General features: G+C 33.5%; 1 long non-coding RNA gene across 1 annotated transcript in view; it reads right to left on the reverse strand.

Moving 5' to 3' along the window:
* LOC134239251 (uncharacterized) overlaps positions 1-17,630 on the reverse strand; it is a 32,607-nt gene extending 14,977 nt beyond the window's left edge. The window contains exons 1-3 of the long non-coding RNA XR_009986190.1: positions 17,513-17,630; positions 6,039-6,096; positions 3,849-3,911 (exon numbers count right to left, since the gene is read on the reverse strand). This is a non-coding gene — a long non-coding RNA (uncharacterized LOC134239251). The remainder of the gene's footprint in view (positions 1-3,848; positions 3,912-6,038; positions 6,097-17,512) is intronic.
* Positions 17,631-25,539: the final 7,909 nt, after the last annotated feature.

The following is a 25,539-nucleotide window of genomic DNA, read 5'->3' on the forward strand; positions in this document are numbered from 1 at the left end:
TATCCCCCAAACATTTAAACAGCTTCTTGCCATAATTAATGAAGTGTGTTCAATCAAATTAAATATATTGCTCATATAGGCATTGAGTAAAAATGAACTGTTTTTTACCCAAGTACCATTTACCTTTAAATCAATCCCTTTACGACTTCAGTTCCTTTTATCTTACCTCTCTGAAGGTGTTAGATAATTTGACTTTCAATCCCAGCTGACAGTTTTCACTCACTAGTCCTTCAAATCTTGGAAGGGGTCCGAATTTCAACTAAAAACTGACTTTCACATACAATCCAATATTTATCAGTTTCTTTTTAAATACATCAAAATCTTTTGCAATTCACATCAACCAAAACTTTGTTCAATACAGAAATAGGCTACATAATTCGCGGAGTCAATATTGATATAAACAGGGTAATCATGAATATTATCAGAAAATCTGGGTCAACTTTGAGCCAAAAATAAAACTCTATATACATAACCCCTGGTCAAGAGGCTGCAGTGTAGATACATGCAACTTGTATTTTGTTAATCTTCACACTTGGAGGTGGATGTGGAGGGGGGGGGGATGGAAGGAAATATGCATTTTGAAAGGGGGAGGGCATGCAAATTTAAATACCATAAGATTTTAACAGTGTTTTACACAACATACTGGAAGGTAACAAATTGCCATTTTATCTTTTTTCTTTTCTTTTTAATAATCCTATCTGCTTAAACACATACACTGTAGATTCCTTATTTCTGGCGAGTACGTATTATCGTGAAATAACCCTTCAACGTCATTTAGTGAGAATAATACTTCGCGAATGGATGTTTGATCAGATTTTACATAGACTTCAGCACCATAAAAATAAAAGAGAGTAATTTTAATTCACTTGTGGTGCTTCTCGCGAAATTACGCGTATTTAATTCCACGTGTATATTTAAGGAATCTACAGTAATAAAAGTGGAAATTTTAAAAAATCAAATGAGATTTAAATAAAATCGGCTTGCATATTAGTAAATACAATTATTTAAATTTTATGCTATTAACAAATATGATACAGAAAAGACAAGGATTCTCTCAAAAAATCAAAGTGACTGATCGCTGTAAGTTTTAAATAATGATATTCATTTATGTCTACAAAATCGAATGCAGTCGAAGGTATTGAGGCCGTTTCTTTAAAACTGAGGCTGTGTGTTTGAAACTGTTTCTATATTTCTATAACTGCTACCTGTACCCATTATTTATCTAACGATATTGAGATGTCTTCAGAATAATAGCCCTTTCACGATAACTGCAATGCTCCTCTTTTGGAGGGCAAAATGGTATGTTTTGGCGAAATATGACGTAAAACAAGTGTTTAATACACGTCATTTAATTTTCTATGAACAAAAACTTCGCCAAAAGATATAAATTTGATCTGCAAATGAGTAGTACTGCAGTTATAATGAAGGGGCTAATAGAAAAACCTTAAATATTAAGCTTTATGGATCTATTGATAAATATTTATGCCTGATTTTACGAGACTCAACATGCAAATAATAACACTCTAACTTAATACATTATGCAGAGTTTCAACAAAAACAAAATGCTGTTTAGATAGTCCTGGATGTTAATTGTTTTTGTGACTAATAAATTCATTAAGCACTTTAGCTGCCTCCCACTCTCTATTGTGGTTTGCTGCTAATTTTTTTTTTAAAAAGAAACACCTTTACTGTGTAAAAACAACATGTATTCAAACCGGATGTTGTTAATACTTAATTTCGTCATCATTTATTCTATATAAACAAAACTAAAAAAAATTTGTGTAAATTACCGATTAATTTTAAAAAAAAGCATGAGACAAACATTTGTTCCTCAGCATGTATATTAATGACTTTTTTGCAACATGTGTCCAATCTAAATATCACCTTACATCATGATTTTTCCACATGACCGATTTCATTTTCATTTTTTCACAGTAATGATCACAAAACTGGTTTTCAAGAATTTTAATGATTTGCCTCCTAAAGAAGATAAACAACCCCTTTGTCAAAGACTCCATTTTTTCTTTAAAAAGATTAAATATTAAATCATATTTCTTCCTTTCTTCTTTACATTTTCTCCTAAAAAAAAAAATCAACACTGGCAGACAACCACTGAGTTAGACTGGTTCTTATATTAAACGGTGCATGTTGCTCCTGTATATGCATTCATTGCGTCATCACTTAGATAAAATGTTAACCAATAGATAGTAGCAGCCATAGGTTTTGTAGTCAGCATCAAATTTATAACTGAAATTAAGTTATATTTCTTGGTTTTGAAAAATGCCAGACACACCTAAAAGACCTGCAATATTTTTTGGTTGAAATTCTTCTTCTTTTTTTGGTTTAGATTCCCCCAATGCACTTTAACATTATGATCAATCCCCTACACTCTAAAACCACAACCCAAAACCATGAGCATGAATTTCACTTTTTTACTAAGAATCCTTGTTCATCATTTCTATGCACTTAAATTTATATGCTAAATATAAAGGGGAGAGAAATGTAGCTTTTCAAAGAATTTATACATGCTTCAGTACATGAACAATAGAGCCCCACCCAAACACCAGATTCCATGACCCAGGGACCACAAATGTGAGACGGCTCATTCCTTATTACAATCACTTGCTACCAGTACCAGGGTACTGTATGATTGCATAATCTCTAGGTTTTGGAAGATTGCATTCTAATGATTTTATCCCAACCTCTCTGGCCCTTGGGGGACAGGGACCATGAAATTCACATAGACAGAAACAGATTGCAAAATAGTACCCAAGTGATTTAAGTATCTTTAAAAAAAACAACAGATGTTTGCCTTCACTAGAATTTTTTTTACAAACTTGACGACATTTAGAACTGTCTTTTGACCAGTAAATGAACTAATATATCCTGTAAAATTGGACCATTTTAAGTGCTAAGGTAATTTGGAAATCTCTTCTTTTTGAATAAACTGAATCCAAACATTATTATTTTTTTTTTTACATCTTCCTAATAACTCAATAATATAATCAGTAAAAAGCTTAGGTTTTCTATGGCAAAGAGAGATAACTCTTGCTCTTTTTTTCAAAATGATCATTATGCATCAGACAAGGAGAGAAATACCAATCTATTTATGCTCAGACAATTTTCATGTCCCTATACAAAGTATTACCTCAGATATAATGTGAAATAGGAATCTGGTTAATTTTTTCAGTGACCTAATTTTTATATTGTAATGCAAGATGGTCCATGATCTTGCATTATGAATATCTCTGCTTTTAATTTCTTAATTACTTATGATTGCAAGATGGTCTATATAATCTTGCATTTTTTTGACTATGTGATTAAAAGGAAATATGAAACAAAAGTGATTGATTTTTGTTTATCTATAAATATGTCCATATGGCATAAATGTTCCACCCAAGGTTCATTTGTATTCACTTGAAATTGGCCCAGTGGTTCTTGAGTAGATGAAATTTTTAAATGTGAAAAGTTTACAATGACGACAACAGACAACAAATTTTGATCAGAAAAATTCACTTAACCTTCAGTTCAGGTGAGCTAAAAATGGTCTTTTTGAGACAATAGGAAGTTATTGTATAAATTTTCAATGCAATAGATCAATGGCTCCTTGAGGTAGTGTCTGGAAACATAAGCAATACACACAAGGTCACAGACAGACAGACAAACCCAAATCAATATCCACCCACTTTTAGTGAAAGCTAGGGACAAACAGAACTGAAGCCGTAATTCTCAAATAAAACAGCAATGTTAAGTCCACTGGCTTTGTGATACTGATAACCATGCATGCTTCATGTAAATTTTCTTGAGTCCACCTCCCTAGGATGAAAATTGTATGATCCTCCACTTACCTATAGGCTCATGGAATCCAGAGTCCACACTTTCCTTGTACAACAGCTTCCGGTTGACAATATCTTCAAAGACAGAAAATTATTAATACATTGTTACAATTTTTGCAGAGAACGCATTCCTGGGTTATAAAAATTTTTTTATATTACCTTTGGCCAAAGTTCTATGATTTACACCATTCTAGTAATATTTATGCAAATCATCAGAATCTGCGTTGAAAACAACATGCTATGTCTGAAAGCATTCTCTTATAAAGTTTGAAGTAGGTCAAAATGTTCTAATTTCTTTTCATAAAAAGATATGCGTATACAGTGGAGCCTCATTTATCCGGACGCTTTGGTTCCTAGACAATTTCATCCGGATATGTGAAGCGTCTGGATACCAAAAGCAGTTCAAGACAAAGTAACATTTAAAAATTCTGTTCCAAAGTGATCTAATTTCTCTTCAGAAAAAGATACGTGTATATACTTCTTTTTGCTTAAAAAGTAGAAAGAGCCAATTCTCCAAAGCAATTTTCTAGAGCTGATTGACAGACGATGAAATTTCAAGTGGAGAAATATTGAGAATACTGTTAGTATGCACATAACAAAATCAAACTACATGTATCATACTTTGCTGAAATTAAGATTACCTTTTCAGTAACAGACCTATAATTGAACACTGTAAACCATCACTCTACTGCATCATTGCAGTTCTTTGCTATTACCTTGGCAACAGATACAGTTAACAGTTGATATCAGAGTGTAACACCAATATCTAGAAAACCATGGATTTGTCTGAGTGATTCGTAAGTCCCAACCCCTCTTTATTTCAATATATTAACCTTGATATCTTGAGTCCTTCGATATCTCAGTTTTATCTTGGTCTCACTGAGTTTGAGATATATAAAATACATGGTTATTGTCTAGAAATATAAGCCATATTTGGGCGATGGTAAGAAAATGTGATAGAGGGCGAGGCCTGCTGAGCCCTCCATCACGTTTTCGACCCCAGCCCTAATATTGCTTATATTTCAGGACAATGACCATGTATTTTGTTTATCCTGCAAAATATAATATCTGACCTCCAAAATGAACTATTTTTTAACATGATTTAGACACATCTCGATCTGCAGTGGAACCTAAGACGCCATAGCGTATAAACATTGCAATATACGTGATATCACAATGCTTTTAGAACATCAGAATACATGCATGAGGTTTTTGGACACTGACCGAATAAATCTTTAGTTCACTGGGTTAACCTTTATTTGGCCAATGCAAGGGGTAGTTGCAGGATAAAACAAGGTTTGAGTATGTACTTTAGGAACTGACCAGTTCAACCTTTATATACTGTAAATCACTTCATATAGACAGGTCTTAATAGTATTCCTTAGGATAATATACCACAATTCGTGAAAATTTTGTCTCGCTTATAACAATGCACTTGAAAAAACAGTGATCTACAGTAGACAGGTCTCTGTTCTAACAGTAACAAACTGCACTTAAACATGTTCAAGCTGTCTGAAAATGCATCCGTAATTCTATATACAAGTACGACGTAACTATATAATGGTACAAAGAGGTGAAATTAAAAATAGAATTTATACACGATTCTGAGCCTCTACCTCGAATGCGCTCAAAATTTTCTGTTGATTTGCTGAAACTAAATACCAGGTAGGTGTGAAAATTTGGTTTGGTTGGTATTTAGGAATGGTTCATCATTTGAAAATCCCTACGGCTTATTACACATGGCTATTTCCTTATTTTATTCCCCTCTGCAAGTATCACACCTGCAGATCAAAAAACATAGCTATATATAGGTAAAAGAAAATCATAAACCTTTCTGTGAAAAATTTCGATTAACTTCTCACTTCTTCATAAAAGTGCATGACACCATGTAGTACTCAAAAACGTAAGAAAGATTTAATTCAGTTTAGTTCAGATAGGTAAATAGATATTATTTTCTCTTTTTTTTTTCAAAGGATGACAGGTAAGGAGGCTGGGGAATCAACAAATTAACAATAAGATATTACTTTCAAAATTTTTAAGATATGATATCCTAAAATCTTAACTTAAGTATTTGGCAAAGAAAAATTTCATACATTGTAGTTTTAAAATTTGATCATTTTTGTATATCTTCTTCTAAATGAAATCAGTATAGTCTGAAAATGGCCATGACCACCCAGCCCTCTTAATTTAAAAGTGACTTACATGGGTAGTTATTGGAAGACATCGCCTCTGTTCAATTCTCGCTCTTTACCATGTCAGTCTGAAGAGAAAAAAAATATATATGCATACAAACACATTAGTAAAATGTCATCAAATTAATGCACAGCTTTTATGTCTTTATTTGCAATGCACATCAAATTCATACTAATAGAAAATCAGGTGAAGATATAAAAAAAATAAAGATAATGGAAATCAATGTTGTAAATTGTGTAACTAGCACAGATCCCTGGAGATATCAGGGGTGGGATCAGGTGCCTTGGAGGAGTCAGCGTCCCCTATCAACTGGTCAAACACCACCACTACCCTAACATTTAAACTGTTCATCCTCAAATGTAGAAAACTCCAAAAAGGGAGACCAATTCTTGTTAAATGTATCATTAAAATATTAAATGTCATACTTTAACTTCAAAAAATTTTCCAAAAAAATAAATTCTCTAAAAAGAATCACTAAAATAATGCCCATAACTTCTTGCCCAGTGAAATTAAGATGTGTCCCAAATTATGCTAATTGATATATTTTCCATCGAGAAATTGGATAATAAACAAGTTTAATTTCACTTTCTTAAAATTTTGGCAGAGTTTTGATATGATTCTTTAATTCTAATCACTGTACAGGGGGCCCTTACTTCCTGACAATTGAAAAAGACCTAAGGTGGCGCTTATAGGGGCAGGGGCGGGAAAGGATACCCTTATTATCCTCATCCTGTGGCGAAATTTGACAATTTGTGTTAAATGTATTGATTCACTCAATCTACTGCATTAACAAATTATCCACTAAATTATAAAGTCTCTAAAAACAAGTCAATTGTGCTTGCCCATGAACTTGATTGGTGCCCAGTAAAAGTAAGATGTGTCTTTAGTCATGTTAGTCATGAAAGATAGCCAAGTTAAAGTTAGAAAAAAACGTATATCTTAACAATAAAATAATCATCATATCCCGAAAATATCATTTTCTTTCCACTTTAATCGTATAATATAAGATGGAAGAAAAGGCATCCATTATAAATCTAGTACACTGGAAATCTGATGCATCTAAGACAAAGCAGTCCGGTGGTTTATGCTCATTCTGGGAAAGGATACCCTTATCTACCCATCCTGTGTCCGAAATTTGACAATTTGTGACAAAAAGATCATACATGTTATAAAATTTTTTGCATGGCAAGAAATAAATTTACGCCAAAAAAAATCTGTCAGCTTTTTAAAGCAAAACAGTGTGCACTAGCATGTGTCATGACTACCTGCGGCATATGATTTGCAATGAAGATATTCATGCTTATTCGATGTTACATTGTGATGCACTTCTTTAAGAAAATGAACTGCATGATTATTGCAGAGATTAAAGAATTATAGGGGAAATTTATTGGAAATGTAAATATTCTCCAATAAATCACGAACGTCATCAAAAAATTATCAGATCAGAAAAACATATCAAACTTGTGCAGTTGAAATGTATATTTGACTTAAGAATGAAATACATACTTAGACCACATCTATTTGTTGTCTTTTGCAACTTAAAAACTGTTTATTGCAGAAAGTAGCTGATGAATGTAGGCTTCAAAAGCTAAGCGGGGCTGTTTCATGGACCTCCCTACACCATATTTAAACTCTGTGATTTTAGTGATAAAGCGGTGGAAAAGGAAACTTCTTTTATTATTGTATACTCCAATTGATTAATCTATATATTAAGCTACAAACATATTTATAATTGATAAAAGGCTAATTTTAATGCGGTGAAAGCACAAATCGTCTGCATTCTATTCACAGGTAAACAAACAATTTACACTCGGGTGGTAAATGGAACAGCGTTATTGCAGCATGGTGACCCAATTTGTTTCTCTATAGAGAAATGATCAGCCGTATTTTACTTCTACATAGTAGAATAGAAATAAAGTCCTTGTTGTCATGAATGATGCAGAATAATCTCCTCAGTCTCAAAATGTTGTTTGAAATATAAAAGCCTCGGCTTTTATCTTTCAAACAACATTTTGAGACTGAGGAGGTTATTCTGCAACATTCACAAAAACGCGGACTTTATTTCTTAAATAAACATTGAAACCTTGTTTTATTTCTTTTTTGGAAGTTATTTGATTAGTTCGCAAACTTTTTGATCACCCCTCATAATCTTGTATATCATTTCTAAATACAAAAAAAAACAAGATAAAAATGTTTTATCTTTCAAAACATTTCAAAAATCATAAAATTGTGAAACTTTGCCCTGTCTACTCTCAGTCTATGGTCTTGCTGCCTTAGTATTTCTATACCTTGAGTATCCCTTGAAATTTTGCTTCCTATTTCAATCTATACCTTGCGTATACCTTGAATTTTGCCTTGTCTATTTCTATACCTTGAGTATACCTTGAAATTTTGCCTTGCTATTTCTAACCTTGAGTATACAACTGTACCTTGAAATTTTGTCTTGTCTATTCTTCGAGTCTATGGTCTTGAGGCCTTCTATTTCTATACCTTGAGTATACCTTGAAATTTTGTCTTGTCTATTCTTCGAGTCTATGGTCTTGAGGCCTTACTATTTCTATACCTTGAGTATACCTTGAAATTTTGTCTTGTCTATTTTAAGTCTATGGTCTTCAGGCCTTACTATTTCTATACCTTGAGTAACATACAGCAAATCTAAGCATCCTGTCATTACAGGCTAAGATTAATATGATCATTACGGACAGGGAATTAAATGATATTGCCCATTAGAGACTTGCGTGGGCTACCCGGGAAGGTGTTAAACATAGTATGACCATAATTAAAGCAGTCAGACTCAGCGATAATTTACTTGTGATTCGTAAGTCATAAAATTACTAAGGTCAAGTTGTGCCTCCCATTCACATACAAATTTACAACTTTTTCCGCAAGGAAAAATTTTTTTAATTATAAATTTCAAATTCATAATTTTACATTGGATGCATTGTCTTTCAGAAGATTTTACAAATTTACAACTTTTTCCGGAAGGAAAAATTTTTTAATATAAATTTCAAATTCATAATTTTACATTGGATGCATTGTCTTTCAGAAGAAAGTCGTGAAAGTAAATATTTTGATTCTCCGGACCTGCTAATCTTAAAATACTGTAAAAGCAGAAATATTCATTGGGGATTTAATTTCATTTATTTTGTTAATAACCATTAGCGACAGAATTTAAAATCCCACTCAAAATATTTATAGGCCTATTTATCAAATGGGGTTACTTTCAAAACAATGGAATTAAATGGCCATGAAACCTTCTTAGATGACAAATCAAAGAAATTTTATCACAACGAAAATTTTTTACATCTACAGTAATCAGTATCAAGAGGAAATAACAATACCTCAGAAGTTATAAAATGATCAAATCAATTTTCCTATAAATATTCTTTATTTTAAAGGCATTTCAAGGCATACTGTAGATCACTAAATTTTCGTGACATCTTATTTTCGCGAGATAGTCATTGACACTTGATTAGCGAGATAAAATTTTCACGAATTGTGGTTATTGCTCTATATAATCTTAAGGAATACTATTTTTAAATTTTTTAGCACACTGTCTTGCGGATTAAAATAATTGCGAATAAAAAGTGATTTCTACTTATGAGTGAAAAGAAAATAGGAGCTATTCATTCAAAAGGAAATCAAAATGATCAGTTTTATTTTTATTATCTCTGGGATTTAAATAATTGCTGTCTCTTCGGTCAAATTTCTCCATTATCCATCGCTATCAATTTACAGGAATGATGCAGCATTTTCCTCACTGAAGTTCAAAGTACTTCTTCAGGTAAAATATGTACTCTTTCCTAATTACCGTTCCATTTATATGAGGTAATCTACATTATCCATATTTTTCCAATTCCAATATGCCATAAGAATCCTAAAACAAAATTGCTTCTCTCCAATTCTAGAATTATTTCAAATCTATTTTCCTCATCTCTTCCTTGCTCCTTAAAAATGGAGGGGGAAAAAAAATAGAAGTCCCCCCCCCCTCCAATCTCTTGGATGGGCTTTCTTACCTTTTTAAAATTAATCCCAAAAATCCTCGTGCCTCAAAAATTACAGGATAACAAACCAGCAAGAGAATAAATCTGGTGGTGAATCAGTACCTAAGCTTGGTGCTGCGGCCAGAGGCTTTTAATTGAAGCCGACTATTGATCAGTTTTCTCTCTTGTATCATCATTGTTAAAGATGTCTATATATAGACCCAATGCTGCACTGTACAGGTTTCTTATTCAAGGGCTAAGATTGATCATCTAATTCTAAATATAGCCGCAGCGCTCCGAGCTCTATGGAATTAACCAGGAGAAGCGGCGTAAATTGCGGATACTGTGCACAATTTAATATCAGTCACATACATCTTTGGTCGCCGGAATCGCTTTTTTTAAATTCTAGGGATTCTATGGGAAAAGATAAATAATTGCTTTGACTTCTATCCTGCTTTATTTTAGTCCTCATTATGAAATCCTCTTCAGATATCAAGGAAAAAAGAGCTAGGAAGTGGCTTTGGTTTTCGGATATATATTGATGGCGAAATGGAAAAAAAAATGGCAGTCCGTACAAGATTATGGTATTGATTTTACTTTTAATGCCATGTCAATTTATTAGGTTTACATCAAACCCCGTAAATAATCAGAAAAAAATCCAGAGAAAATAAGGTAATTAACAAGCTTAAGGATTATATTGGTACTGGGCAGTGATTTTTCTCCATGGAAACTCTGGTACAGACACTATTAATGGCTAAATTCTCACATTACAACACAGCCAGTTGGTTATTGCATACAAGAAGCTTTTTTTAAAGACTTTGATCAGCATTCCTTTAAATGTCTTGCATCTACTTCCTTATGAAGGCGACCTTTAATTACGGGGTATCGGCATGAGCAATAACGGGTTTTAATGATGTGTCGTCCAACTTTTATTGGAATAATTCACTTTTATGCTTACCTCAGTGAAAATAAAACTTCAAAGGAAACTGCACAGGTTCAAACTTTGTCATCGTTTATTTTATTTTTTTTATTTTTAATGACACTGAATTTCAAAATAAAAATTTTACATAGATATCTTTGATTTCTGATATAATCAGGAAGTGGTCTGTCACTGGATTCTGATGTCTTGTATTTATTTAAATACATGTACTAACTACCTTAATGCTAGTCATGCACAGTCAAGTTAAATTGAAATAAAAATGACTGTATTGTTGCAGCTGAATCAATTCTACCACGACCACTTCTTAAAAATTTTTAGTTTATAATTAAAATTTGCATGAATTAAAATTTGCATGAAATTCAATTGAAAAGAACTTGTTAACTGATGACCAGGCAACCATGACCATCAACAAATCATGGCAAATGGGAACAAATTTCTGAATAACAACCCTTTGACCTCAGTTGTTAAGAAATCATCAATATTTTAGGTCTTCATATTTTCAGATTTTTTTAAACATGATTCCATAACTTCTAAATTTTTCATGAATTTTTTAAGGTTCAATGACCCTTTAAAAAGAGAGATAACTCACTTTGAACAGAGGGGAACGATGAACCTTAAAAATAATAAATTATAGGCTAATAAGCTGCCGTCTAAAGTATATAAAACTAATATATAAATAACTTTATCCTCTAATTGTGATATGAAGTGTGAATGACGAAAGCCTGGCGCTAACCATTCTTGGATATTTTTTATACTACCATAACATATAAACAGCATCGAAGACTTTTTTTTACAATTTTGTTAACATCATGATTATGATACCTAAGAATGTGTGAACTGTAATGATACTTCAATGGACAAGAATTCCAAAATACCACATTTATGAAAGATTTCTTTGTTACAACTAAAACTCACACCTCTTCTACATATGTTCTAGAAATAATTAAAACTTTTTTTTTAATATTGGATATAAAATTTCACCATCCCCATGATTTAGCCCACTTCTTTGATATACAAGTATACTTATATACGTAGTCCATATAATTTTTTTTAAATTGAAAACTCTTACAATCTGAGGTCTTAATAGCCATTGCACACAGCAGCCATTAAGCCATTCTTTAAGTTTGGGGAATTTTCTGAGATAATAGTGTCTACATGCATTTACAGAGTTTTCTGAGAGCCTCCATTCATTATAACAGATTATGCCTCGGGAGAGAGAATTTTGCAGCCGATTCAAAGAGTTTCAAAAGCAGCCAATTCATGCACCATGCCCACCAGCAGAAACACTTGAGAATTCGCAGAAAAAAAAAATTATTCAAATAAAATGTTAGCAGCATTACAGCCATTTCCGCTCGGCAAATATTGCTGCACAGAATATTTATGTAATATCGTAAACGCAGATTGCATTGGGTAAAAAAAGAGTAAAACGGTGTTCTCGTGTTTAAATTTGAACCAGATATCTTTTTAAGAATGTTACAATTATATAAATTGTACATTCCTACATGATAGACTGTAACTAAAAGACCCTTGGGTTTCCCTCTCTTTATCTTGGGTCAACAGACTATTGGCCAGTCATACACACTGCAGACAAACTTGGAGAGAGAGAGAAAGAGAGAGATAGAGAGATCACCTTAAGTCTCAGAGTAATGTTTGAGGCAAGATTTATTGATTTCATCACCTGAAAATGTCAGGCCCCATTCTACAAAAGAACTTATGAATATTAAAGATCACATTTCAAGGAAGCTTTCAAATAAATTTCATCCTATCTGACCCCAAAAGTTCTTAAATAATGATAAGATTTTTAAATAAGCCTACTCAATTTTCACTACTTCTTTATTATCTCCCCTTGGAAGAGGAGTATAGCCTTAGTTCATTCCTTTATCCCAAGGATACTCTGCGTTAAGTTTGGTGAGATTGACTTAATGGTTTCACAAAAAATGAAAATGTCAAAAGTTTATTTTTAAAAAAAAATGCTGTATTGAGGAAAACTGAAAATCGACAAATTTTGATCATAATAGCTCACTTGAGCCTTCAATACGTAATATCGCAAGTACCTCTTGGTACCCCGCAGTATATAACTTACTACCGCTCTTTTGCGAGGGAGTCAAGAAAGCTGTAGATTTCTGGGGCACATGACTTTGTTTACAGTAGGTAGTGACAATTGAATGATTCGAACAATTTTATGCCGAAAGTAAAATTTATTGCCAAGGATTGAACTACAAATAGTAGACTGTCAAAAAAGGAAAGTTTAGAATATTTAATCAGCCTTCAGTTAAAATGTGACGATTTTCAATGAAAATTCAATGAGAAGAGTCCACTTAGTTAAAAATATCGTTAAAAATGTAACATTTTTAGGATGAGCTCCAGTCAAAAATTGATTAGGCTGGTTCAGCGATTGTATAGCAAGGTGTTCCACCAGGATTGTTTACTTCTCTGTCCTTATAAATTCTATAATGATCCACCTTGCATTGTATTAAATAGCACATTTATCCTCATCCAACAGACGTTTCCTACCTCCATCACGAAAGAGTTCCACAAAGTTAAGTAATCGCAATATCAAGTATTCAGATGAGATAAAAAGTGTTTATTCTCAAGAGTGAGCTGATCAGAAATATTTTTGAATACACTGTCAAGAAATATTTCTAATTTTATGGCAAGCTACTCAGACAACTCAAAGACAGATACTTTTCTTGTGGTGGGTCCTTCTTTTCTTGAGAGGAATTTTTTTTTGTGGTGATCATCTTCTACTTTTGTGATGGATCCTTCTTTTCTTGATATGGATGCTTTTTTTCTTGTGGTGGATCTTCTATTCTTTTGGTGGATCCTTCTTCTCTTAAGACAGATTATTCTTTTCTTGTAACAGATCATTTTCTTCTAGTGGCCGATCCATTTTTTTTTGTGGCGGATACTTCTTTTCTTCTGCAGATCTTCTTTTCTTGGTATGGAGATTTTTTTTTGTGTCTGATCCTTTTCTTCTTGTGGTGAATCCTTCTTTTCTTGAGGCTGATCCTACTTTTCTTTTGGTGAATCTTCTATTCATGTGGTGGGTCCTACTTTTCCAGTGGAGGATATGCTGATCTTGACACTATGGAATTAGTTGTCAAGGAAGCCTACCACATTTGTCTCAGTTGGAACCAATTATTCTATGGCTTTACGGAGATATTATTTTCATCCAATATGTTACAAATCAATGAATACTCAGAATAGTGTCAATTCTAAAACAAATATCATTGAAACAACATCTGAGGTGTTAAATTATAAAACTGTAAAAGTCTCCATCGCAGTCATCAAATGAAAACCTTGCTCAGGTGAGCTTCACATGAACCAATTCCTCCTCGAGTCAATCAGGTAAGCTTAACATTCCAATTCTGCCTCAATCAACCTCATGTGAGCTATAAATGTACCAAATCCACCTAGTACTCTTAGGTGAGCTACCGATTTTATCTCGAGCCATCACTTAATTAAAAGTACACTACATCTTCTGCAAAAATGTGTGCATTTCAGAAACTAGGTCAAGTAAGGTGAAATTTCTATCCCATAATGCAGTATCCATTACATTTCCAGTCAAGCGTGTATATTAATTGCTCTTTAAATAACTTTTATTTCTTTCTAAATTAACATATAAAGTTGAAAGCTTTTATTGTAAACCAGACATTAAAATTACAACTGCTTTCAGTAAGGGGTTATTTATAAATTTAATGACAGCCCCATGTAGTTCAAAAACCTGCACACTTAATATGAAATACATTAAAACAGTTAAATCCAAAAATGATTTCAGATTTCTTTTTTTCCCCTTTTAATGTAACAAAAGCTTCCATGGACTATTTGTCTGAATTTAGCATATTTCTCAAAAAAATCTATAAATGAATATTTAACAAAATAGATCTCTTACAAAATTTACTGTAAGATTTTTATGAAAATGTTCAACTTGAATGCTGAAAGGATACTGTGTACAGGGGAATTTTCGCCCCCGTTTTATTTTCGCCCCTTTCGCCCTCTCCTTGATTGGGCGGATTTAAAACAGGGCGAATTAATTACACCTCATAATTTCTTAAACAGAGCTTTGACTGGGCGAATTTAAAATGGAGCAAAATTGTTCACAAGTTCAAAAGGGCAAAAATAATACGGGGCGAAAATAACCCTGTATACAGTACATGAATACAGTGTATAAATTAACCATACAACATACTGATTTCATACAATTGTGTGCATGTATACTGTATGTTTACTTGCTACAGTTGGCTTCATATTTTAGTGGCTTTCCCATGAACAATGATGTGCTTATTCAAGAATATTGCTAAGAATTGATTAATAATTTCTGAATGTGCTTTTTTTATGATTACAATGTATATATAAAAAGAGATGTAGGGGGTATACTTGATTTAGTGGGAGATTCTTCTTCAAAAGGTGCTAAATAGAATACACAGCCAAATGTAATACGTTTACAGTATGCTAAAACAATTTTATTGTAGTACATTGTATATACATAAGGAAGGGGATCCATCTTTTTCAAATGGAAAATATCAAATGAAAAATATTTTATACTGTGTTTACATCACGGAGGATTGTGGACAGGGCCTCCCTCACCTCCCCAGTATATGTCCTGGATCTAAAAGATATCATGGCCTTCTTTTATAAATTAATCTTCCAGCATATTTTTGTAAGAATCCAAAGTCCCGGGTGACGCCAAAGTCTGATGGTCTCGCAAAACCCCTATGGTCTGATGGCAGTACGGACGCCAAGGCCCGATGGTCTCACAAAACCCCTATGGTCTGATGGCAGTACGGACGCCAAGGCCCGATGGCCTCACCAAAGCCCATTGGCTTGTTTCCTGTGAGACAAGCTTCACTATAGTGTGATGGTCTGATATGCCAAAATCTCAGGGTGCAGAGAAACATTCAATGTTTTCTGACGTCAAAATATTCTGCTGCTATTGTCTTGCATTCAAAAGCCATCAATTTGGTATTCGTTCTGGCATATTATTTCACTGTTTTTACTCCTTGCTTGTACGAATGATATATTAGGGTTATTCCTCGAACATCACTTGACTGAAAACGGTTAGTCTTCGCACATTATTGAACTGATTTTAGGAGAGCACTGACCCAAAAGATTTAAGAGTCCTCTCAACTATTCGACTAATTAGTTTATAGTCTCACATTCATCCAAGATAGCTAGGTTTTGTAGTTGCTACATATTTTTTAGGCTGAGCAGGGTTAGTTTCTCACCCATCCAAGAGATTAAGGATATCCTTGCATTTTAAAATATTAATTTGCATTCATTTAAAATCATTGGTTCTTTGCGTGACATTGCATTGCAATTTGGGGCAGTAGTACTATAACGTCATAAACATTAACTATTTTTCCACGCAATTGTCATGTCAAACCATCAGGGTTTGGTACAGACCATCCAACTTTGGAGTCCCATCACACTATGAAGCCTGACATATTAACCAAGTATTCCATTGTGCGACTAAGATCATCTGAGCTTTTATGGTCCTAGAACCTGGTATTGGGCTGCTTCCCAAATCCCAAGGGCAATAGAAGGGGTTCAGAAAGACACGGAGTTCAACCTGCAACTTCCAATTCCCCTTGAATTGCTCTATTTTTAACTGAGCCACTGAGTCAATGTATCGAATCCAGTATACAATTATGGATAATTTCCATCCTAACTCAAAAGCAACTGCATGTGTAATAACTCCAATGACTTGTAACATTCTGTCAAATTCAAATGCTTTTCTTTTTTTTGTTGTCGCTTTGACAATATCTCACTCATATTAAGACCCACAGATCCACATGGGAATCAAAATTAAATTGTTATGGATGTAACTTGAAACATAAAAAAATTTTGTTTTCAAACATATGATAAGCAGATGGATTTGTATATATAAAATATTTACCTGCATAGTAAGTGGAGAAATATTAGAATTATATATGATCAAGTACTGTTAAATTCAATATTGTTCTTGGTGAATAAAAATACATGGAAATACTTTTGACACCCAAAAAGCAAACTAAGGAAACAACTGGGCAGACCACTTTGAGAGGGGCGGGTGGGGATAAGAATCTAAAGACTAAAGATAAATTTTATCTGGCCAGATGGTCACCTTGTGGAATCATTTTTTTCCAGTCGCCATTATATTAAAAAAAACACGGGTATTTACTTATTGCTCGTAAAGGTCATTATAATCGTTCGGGATATTCTATCCCAGTTGATATCCTATCCCAGTTTGGGAGATTGGTCCCAACCTGTCTGGCATGTTAAATGTAAACAACAACAAATGACAGGGCCTATGTTTACCCAAACCAGCCTGTCTAAAATCGAATAAGCAAAAGTCAGGAGGCGATGGATACTTTTAAGTCTATTACTTCTAAAAACACACAATTTACCTGTGACAGAGTATCATTCAGAACTAGTGGGACAGACATTAGACAGTCCGACTAGAAGTTCACAACAAGCATGAACATAAACAACACCTCGCTTCTACACCGGCTTGACATTTAATGTCCCGCCATCTGCGCACGACGGATTGAAAAAATGCATTAACCATTTCTCTTACTTACAGAAAATCCTGTCGATTGCCAGAACAGTTCTGCTTTTTTGCTTCTATTTTTCAATGCTCTATATTTTATTAGGTTCTTCTATGGTCGCCATTAAATTCGAGATCACGTGACCATAATTCACCAACCAAATGATTGAATAATACCCACCCAAAAATAGATTGCGTGTTATTGAAAAAATGTGTAAAAATAGGAATTTGGCCTACATTCCGTTTGGCTAGGTAAAGGTCGTTGACAGGTAATAGATGGGCGGATCGAATGAAATACTCATAAATTAATGTAGAATTTTAAGCACAATTTGCCAAATGTCACTTAAACAAATTTAAAAAAAGAAATATTTCTCTTACTTTGAATAAAATATTAATGAATCCAATATGTCTCACAGCATGCACAGTGGCGGATCCAAGGGGTGGGAGGTTACGGGGTAGTACCCCCCTTGGATTTGGTAAAAAGAGAGAGAAAGAAGAGAGTCCCAATTTTTTATTGTATTACTACAGAAAATGTTTAGTGAAAGGCTAATGTAGTAATGTGTGAAGAAGTTCGGTTGTGAAAACAATTAAAATGGCTCCCTACCCCCCCCCCCCTTTAAGATTTTCGGGTTAGGAGATTTATTTTCCTTTCTTTGTGAAAAACGTTCAGGTTATCCATTATTTTCCACAGGCTTACTCTATGGCCTCCGACTTTGGAGACCCAAATTACTATGTGTCAGATAAAAAGTATAATATATAGGAGGTGCACAATAGCATTACGTACTAAAGAATCTGTGAAAACTTGTACATTTGTATAATTAAATTTTATTCAGTGGTATAGGAGGAGTTGCGGATAAAAGATGGGTATCCTTCAATACAATGTATTATAAAAAGAATGACAGTATCAATGTTTTACTATGAGAAAGCCGAAATATGTGTCCGATCAAAAATTAAGTAATAAGCAAAGAATTGCCCCCCCACCCCCGCTTTCATTGTCTTTGTGGGTGAGGTGTCATTAACAAAGATTCTAGCTGTGAAAGTCTCAATGATTAATTATTGACTATACTAACAGAGCTAGTCATGGTAACTTAAAAGGAACAATTTTTTCACGAATCGAGTGTTGGTCATTTCTCAATCAAATAAAAGATAATCCCGAATCTTTGATTACAGGGGCATAAAAAATTCAACTTCTTTATACCTGTATTTCACATTAATTTTAAGCAAGGACTTATGTGTTAAACTATTATAATGATAGTCATACAGTGTGTACATATGTGATTGATTGATCACAATTAGCTTCTGTTTTTTTTATGCCCCGTAATTGAAGATTCGGGGATATATAGTTTTTGCCCTGTCCGTCCGTCTGTCTGTCTGTGTGTCTGTTTGTCGGCAAAATCTTTAACCTTGCTCATAACTTTTGATTCGGTGGGGCTTTGATTTCATATTTCACAGGTGTATTCCTTGTAAAAAAAAAAAAGTTCTTAGGGTACCACCAAATTTGACCTTGACCTTGGAGTTTGACCCACTTTTACCAAAAAAATTACACTTAAATCTTGGTCATAACTTGTGACTTTTAAACAGCTGATTTTAAGACGCTAGGGCTTTCATACTTCACATGTGTCATTCTGGCAAGACCTTTCAGTGGTTATAGATATTTTTGACCTTTAGACCTTGACCTTAGAGTTTGAACCACTTCAAACTTTAAACTTGTCCATAACTTTTGAACAGTTGAACTAGGGCTTTCATATTTCCCAGGTGTTCCTTGTAACAAGACATTCGTTTAATTAACAACAATTTGTCCTTTTGACCTTGACCTTTGGAGTCTGACACGCATTTTGAGAAAACCGGGGTATAAGTGTTTGACAAACGCGCCTAGTTAACTTCTTTTTCAGGGAGGACTCTATTTATAGGAATTTAATTTTGGAAACGTCCACCAGCCTCCTTGCCTTTGTGGACGAGTAATTTATGAGCGATGGTATCGATCTGTCTTTAAACTGTTACATACATGTATATAGACTAATACAGTTTCCCGGGCGACAGTTGAATGCTCTGGCGTTTTCATAAGCCCAATAACAAATTAATGCTGTAGTCAATGAACAATATTGACAATAGACAATATACATGGTGTCTGTTAAGAATCTTCTTCTAAAGGACAACTGGACCCCCCCCCCCCCAAAAAAAAAAAAAAAAAGAGACATGTGAAACTTTTTTGCATAGCGTATATTCATATTTGTTCAAGTCAAGACCACTGCAGGGGTTTAATTTTTGTGTTGAATTGTGAATGTTGTCTTTTACAGAATAGATTGTAAAATATGAAGTGCCATTCAATTTCATAAATCTTTTGTGCATTTTGAAACTGTTGTATACATGTATAATTGTATAAAAACATATGTGCACGAAGCACAGGAACACCGTGATTTTATAATCATTTATTGCAAATTGACCAATAAAATCGCTTTGCATAAAAGTGGGGAGACTAAGTCTGTATAAGAAAGTGCCGTGCACGTCTACAAGTTTGACAAATTTCTCTCCAAAAATATAATTTGCATATATCCCTTGTTTTACTCTGTTTTGATAAATTGTCGATCTTTATATAAGAGCATTTTTTTTTAATTGAAGAGAAAAGTCTCAAGAACATTATAACAACAAATATTCAGACTGATAATCAAGCTTCATAATCTAGGTTGATTCAAATTAATTCAAATGGCTCAAAGTCTGTTGGGGAGGGGCGCATGCAGCTGGGGTTTCAACGTTTTTAGAATGGGGAATTATCTATCGTTTGCAAGAATAATTATATTAACCATTCCTCACGATAAATTAAAGTCCAGGCTTTTTTATATCATTGACATCTGCTTTTTCAATAAAAATGGAATTCGTAAATTTACTTACCTGGTCATTGGTCATTTGCAAAATTATTTTGTTTATAAATTAATAAATTTTGCAAATAAACTCCGAAACGGCTGCACTAGAGTTCTTGCTTACTCTTCTAGGAATACACTAGGTATAAGACGAGATTTCACTTGCATAGTAATTATCGTAAATTTAATTAAAAGTTTACTTTCATTTCGGTAAACAACCTCAAAATAGCACGAAAGAGAGTACGGTGGCGTTTCCACTTGGCGGATCTAAGATATTTGAATTGTTTAATGAAACTGACAACAAGCAAGAGTTTAATTATTTCATGAAACGTCATAAATAAATAAGTCAATCAAAACTTGATTAAAGTGATATTAAAGAAATAAGCCGCGATTGATTATTAAAAAACAAAATGTGCAAATCCTTTCCCTTTATGTCCGATTTCACTCTTTATTGAAAGTTCTAGAACGTCTAGTCAGGTCTCCTGTCTCATCCTTGTCAAGGCAGGAGTGACGCGGAGTATAAGAATAAGAAGCATAACAGGGACAGGGAAACAGACTATAGAACGTCAGACACTGCAGCTTCTCGAGCCTTTCCGACTAGGGGAAAAACAACCTCGAATGAACTACGCAGACGCCATGACACCCCCCCTTTTCACAAACTTTGAAATAAATGTTGGAGGACCTCTTATCTGTGGAGTATGGAGTTTAACTTTATTAATTGTAATGCTGCTACTTAAAATATACTAATCATAGGCGTCGGATCCGGGGGACTTTTTTTCCAAACATATAGACTTAGTATATATAGTCTTTAAACATTGCAGTGTAGGTTTGCCCCCCCCCCCCACTTTCCACAGATACGATGCAGTGTAGGTAAAAAATAAGGAAAGTGGTGGTGTTTGGTAAAAAAAAATTGGTTCTGAAAGAAGTCCGAACCCCCCCCCCCCCCCCCCACGAAATAGGATTTTCATGTTTGGGCAATGGACATACCCCCCCTTTTTTTGCTTGTCAGTTTATTTTGCAATTTTGAAGGTTTAAAAAAAATTTCTTACACTTAGCCCCCCCCCCCCTCACTTTAATTTGCTTCCGACGCCAATGCTAATAGAAGTATCCTATATACGAATAAACAGGAAGATGTATAAATTATGTTAATACACATTCAAGGTTGTTTTTCCGACCACTGACGGAAAGATCCGAGATGATGCGATTGAAATGTCAGATAGTATCGAACCAGATTTAAAAAGAAAATCATAGAGATCATTATGAATGGGCATGGAAATAAGTAACACAATGAGTTCATATATCTATATATTGAAAGTAAATGACAATAAAATTTACAAATTAATGTCGATTAATGACTATGCTTACTGGTATTATGGAACGCCATCACTGCCTTATAGCATAAAACTATGCATTCATTATGTCAATCTATCATTACGTTATGTGAACATATCTTTACGTTATGTAAATTTTTTATGGGGTGATGTAAAAATATCTTTACATCATGTCAATGCTGCATTACATGAAATAAACACATTCTTCCATTATGTCGGCACTTTATAACTTGGAGACCAAAGTTCATTATGTGAAGTGAAAATATGTTTACATTGTGTTAAAACTTTATTACGTGAAATGAATGTTTCTTTATATTATTTCATTTCTTTAATATGTGAGGTCAAAATTGCATTACGTCAAGTTAATTTCGTTTTACATGTGTTCTATAATTAAATTTATCATTACATTAAGTCAAAGTTCATTCCCTATTGTGAGTGTATATTTCTATTATAACAAAGCATTATTACATGATGTTAATATATCTTTATTTTACGCCGAGGTCATCACAATGTGAGGTGAGTACATCTTACCCCTATGTCAGTGCTTTATTACGTGATGTAAAAAGGGTTTAACATAATGTGAACATATATTATGGAGACAGTCCCGGCGTTCCATATTATATCAACACTTTATTACATTATGTCAAAACTACATTCCTTTATGTGGACATTTACTAAGAATATGTTAACTCTTTCTTATGTGATTTAAAACTATCTTTAAATTGTGTTCATTCTTTATTATGTTGATTACAAATGTTCATTACGTGCTGTAAAATACATTTACATTATGTCAAAGTTGATAACCGTGTTTTCACGACTGGGAAGGAAGGGGGGGGGGGTCCTGATAATTAGGACGAATTACAGACATATTACAGAGGGGGGGGGGGGGGGGCTGACTTCCTCTTATTTCCGACATAACTTTATCGTAGAAAATGGTCATTGAAATTCAGCCCCACTTTTTGCTGAAGTATAAGGGTATAATGTAGTATATTTGGAAATTTTTTTTAGGACTGATCGAAGTTGCCACCCCCCCCCCCTTTCAACCGAAATAGGATTTTCGAGTTTGGATTTTTTTCTTTTTCTTTTTTTTTTTTTTTTTTTTGCTTTTTTTTTGTAAGTTAATTTTTTTATGGGTGACAAACCATCCCCAACATTAAAAAACGATGCAACGTCACTGGAATTAGTCATTTTTCAACCATTCCAGGACCAGAATTCTGTTACAAAAATCTACCAGTCCCTCACTTAAATCAATTGACCATGCCTTAGTAAACATGGGCTCATATCAGTGGCGATCTTGGGTTCTTGAAAAGAGTAGCTATAGGGGGACGATATGGTGTCTAAGTTGGGGATCAGGGGGTGAAAGTCCGGAAGCTCTCAGGCTTTAGATTTTTTTTTATAAAACGTTTCAACTTATTTCACTTATACTTTATGTAAAACTAATGCAATGTCCTACAAAGTAAAATCAATTGATTAATTTCATGCATATTTTGGTCACTAAAGATGGGAGGGCGGGATCCCCCTCTCCCCACCGACCTACCAGTACACGTATGAAATACTATGTGTTTACACTTTAAAAAAAAAAAGGAAAAAAAAGGAGGGTTAAAGACTGATAAAAAGCTTAGGACAGTGTTTTATAGTTAGATCAGAAGTTTCGGACTTTAATAATTAATTCAAAATAAAAAGAAAAATATTGCTGTATGACACATACTATTTGATTTGCGGTAATTATGAGATTAAACGACCATTGAATTTCGACGTTAAAAAAAATCGTCAATAAAGAATCCATGGGAACATGATCCTATTTATAAATTTAACCTGATATTTATTTAAGGAATAATTAATTCTTGTGTATAATTTAATATTTGATATGTTTAATTTAAATTATTTGCATGTTTAGTATATGTGCATGTAATATTGAAAACACAAAACGAACTTTTAGGCATAACCTAAACCTTACGTCACACAATAAAGAGTTGAAATATTCTAAGATATACTGACAAGAGGCTAACCATTTTAGACACAATGTAAAGGTACAATGGCATAACATAATAATAATTTGTCAAAAGGTAAGGGAAAATTGACATCAATAGATTCCCGTCGTCATGTAGTATATTGATAACACAATATAGTAAAGAATTGGCTACATGTGACAATTTTGTTCACATCATGTAATGAAATTCTGACATCGTGTTATAGCGACTTGATATTGAATTAAAGATAAATTCACATCATATAATGAACTACTTAGACCAAATAGTGGAGAGTGCACATAATGTAATAATGAGTTGAAATTATATAAAAACATCTTTACACCACGTAAAATTGTTTTGAATTAATGTCACAAAGAGCTGATATAATGCAATGGAAGATTGATGCAATGCAATTGAAGTGTGAGTTAATTCCATAAAGACTTAACATAATGTAACGGAAAGTTAACATAACGCAATAGTAGTGTGTGTAAATGTCATAAAGACTTAACATAATGTAATGGAAAGTTGACATAACGCAATAGTAGTGTGTGTAAATGTCATAAAGACTTAACATAATGTAATGGAAAGTTGATACAATGCAATTGTAGTGTTCTGCTATAAGGCAGTGACGGCGTTCCATAATATGGTATTTGTTTTCCAAATAGATCAAGTCAGAGTGGTGCAGTTAAATTTTCATATTTTACTAAAACTATTTAAAAGAATATCTCCTTTGGTCAATACATTTCAGTGATTTTTGTACATACAGTCTTTTGTGTACCTATAGATACCTATAAGTTCTGTATATACATATTTTAGTGAATATTGGCCAAATTTTATTATTTTTTTAATGCTGACAAATGAACATTATGTGCACGTTTGCTTCGTCTCAATGAACACTAGTTCCTTGGGTACCGGGTACCTCCAAGTTCGACCTCTTGACCCACTATTACAAAAAATTACTAAACTTTAACCTTGGCCATATATCTTTTGAACCGTAAGACTTTCATATTTCAGAAGTTTATTCATTGTGAAAAGACAATTGATACCAACAAGTTTGACCTTTTGACCTTGGAGTTAGACTGCATTTGAGAAACTTTGACCTTTGTTATAAGCTGACATATGCGGGTAGCTGCAGAACTGTAGCTCTCCGAAAAATATATATTGACAGACTGAAGAGGTGTCAATATGTATATTTCGGAGAGTTACAGTTCTGCAACTGACATACGGGGGCATCTGACTTACATTTGAGAAACTTCATCCCTTGCCATAAGCTGCCACAAGGGGACCTCAGTGTTTCACAAGCGCATTTTCTTTTGGCTTGGCAAGTGTTTTCAGGTAATCTGATGTTTTTCTCTGGCTGCCCCCTTTCAAAATCGATGCTACGTCTGTGCCAAATTATCACATTGACCTTAAAAAACAGCAATAATGGTACATCATTACATGTGATTTATATTACATGTAGTTTTGGTTGGGATTTCCTTGAAATTGTTTTAAAAGAATACAGCTTCAGATTCTTTTAAATACTAGTATCTTTAATAATCTTTTTAATATGGGACCTTTTGAAAATACAAGGATCTTCGTTTTGTTTCGACAATCACTCCAACTTCCATTGTGAACAAAAAGAACCAACAGTTTAAAATACATTTTAGTTATTCATTATCAGTGGCTCTTGAAATACTTTGTAAGCCTGCAACTTTCTTGTTCCGTAAAAAATCTTCAATATCATTGATATACATTGAAAATAAGAATGTTGAAAGATTTTCACCCTGCCTTACTCCCACATTACAGCTAAAAAATTCTGTGCTGATTGCACTTGAAGGAATGTGAAATGGATTTTAAACACTGCATCTAATTGAATACAAAGTCAGATGTACATCTGAACTCCTTTATCTTAAACACTGA

This window comes from Saccostrea cucullata, unplaced genomic scaffold (genome assembly GCF_032062105.1).
Source record: "Saccostrea cucullata isolate Sc308-1 unplaced genomic scaffold, CSIRO_AGI_Scuc_v1 ctg317, whole genome shotgun sequence".
Lineage (NCBI taxonomy): Eukaryota > Metazoa > Mollusca > Bivalvia > Ostreida > Ostreidae > Saccostrea > Saccostrea cuccullata.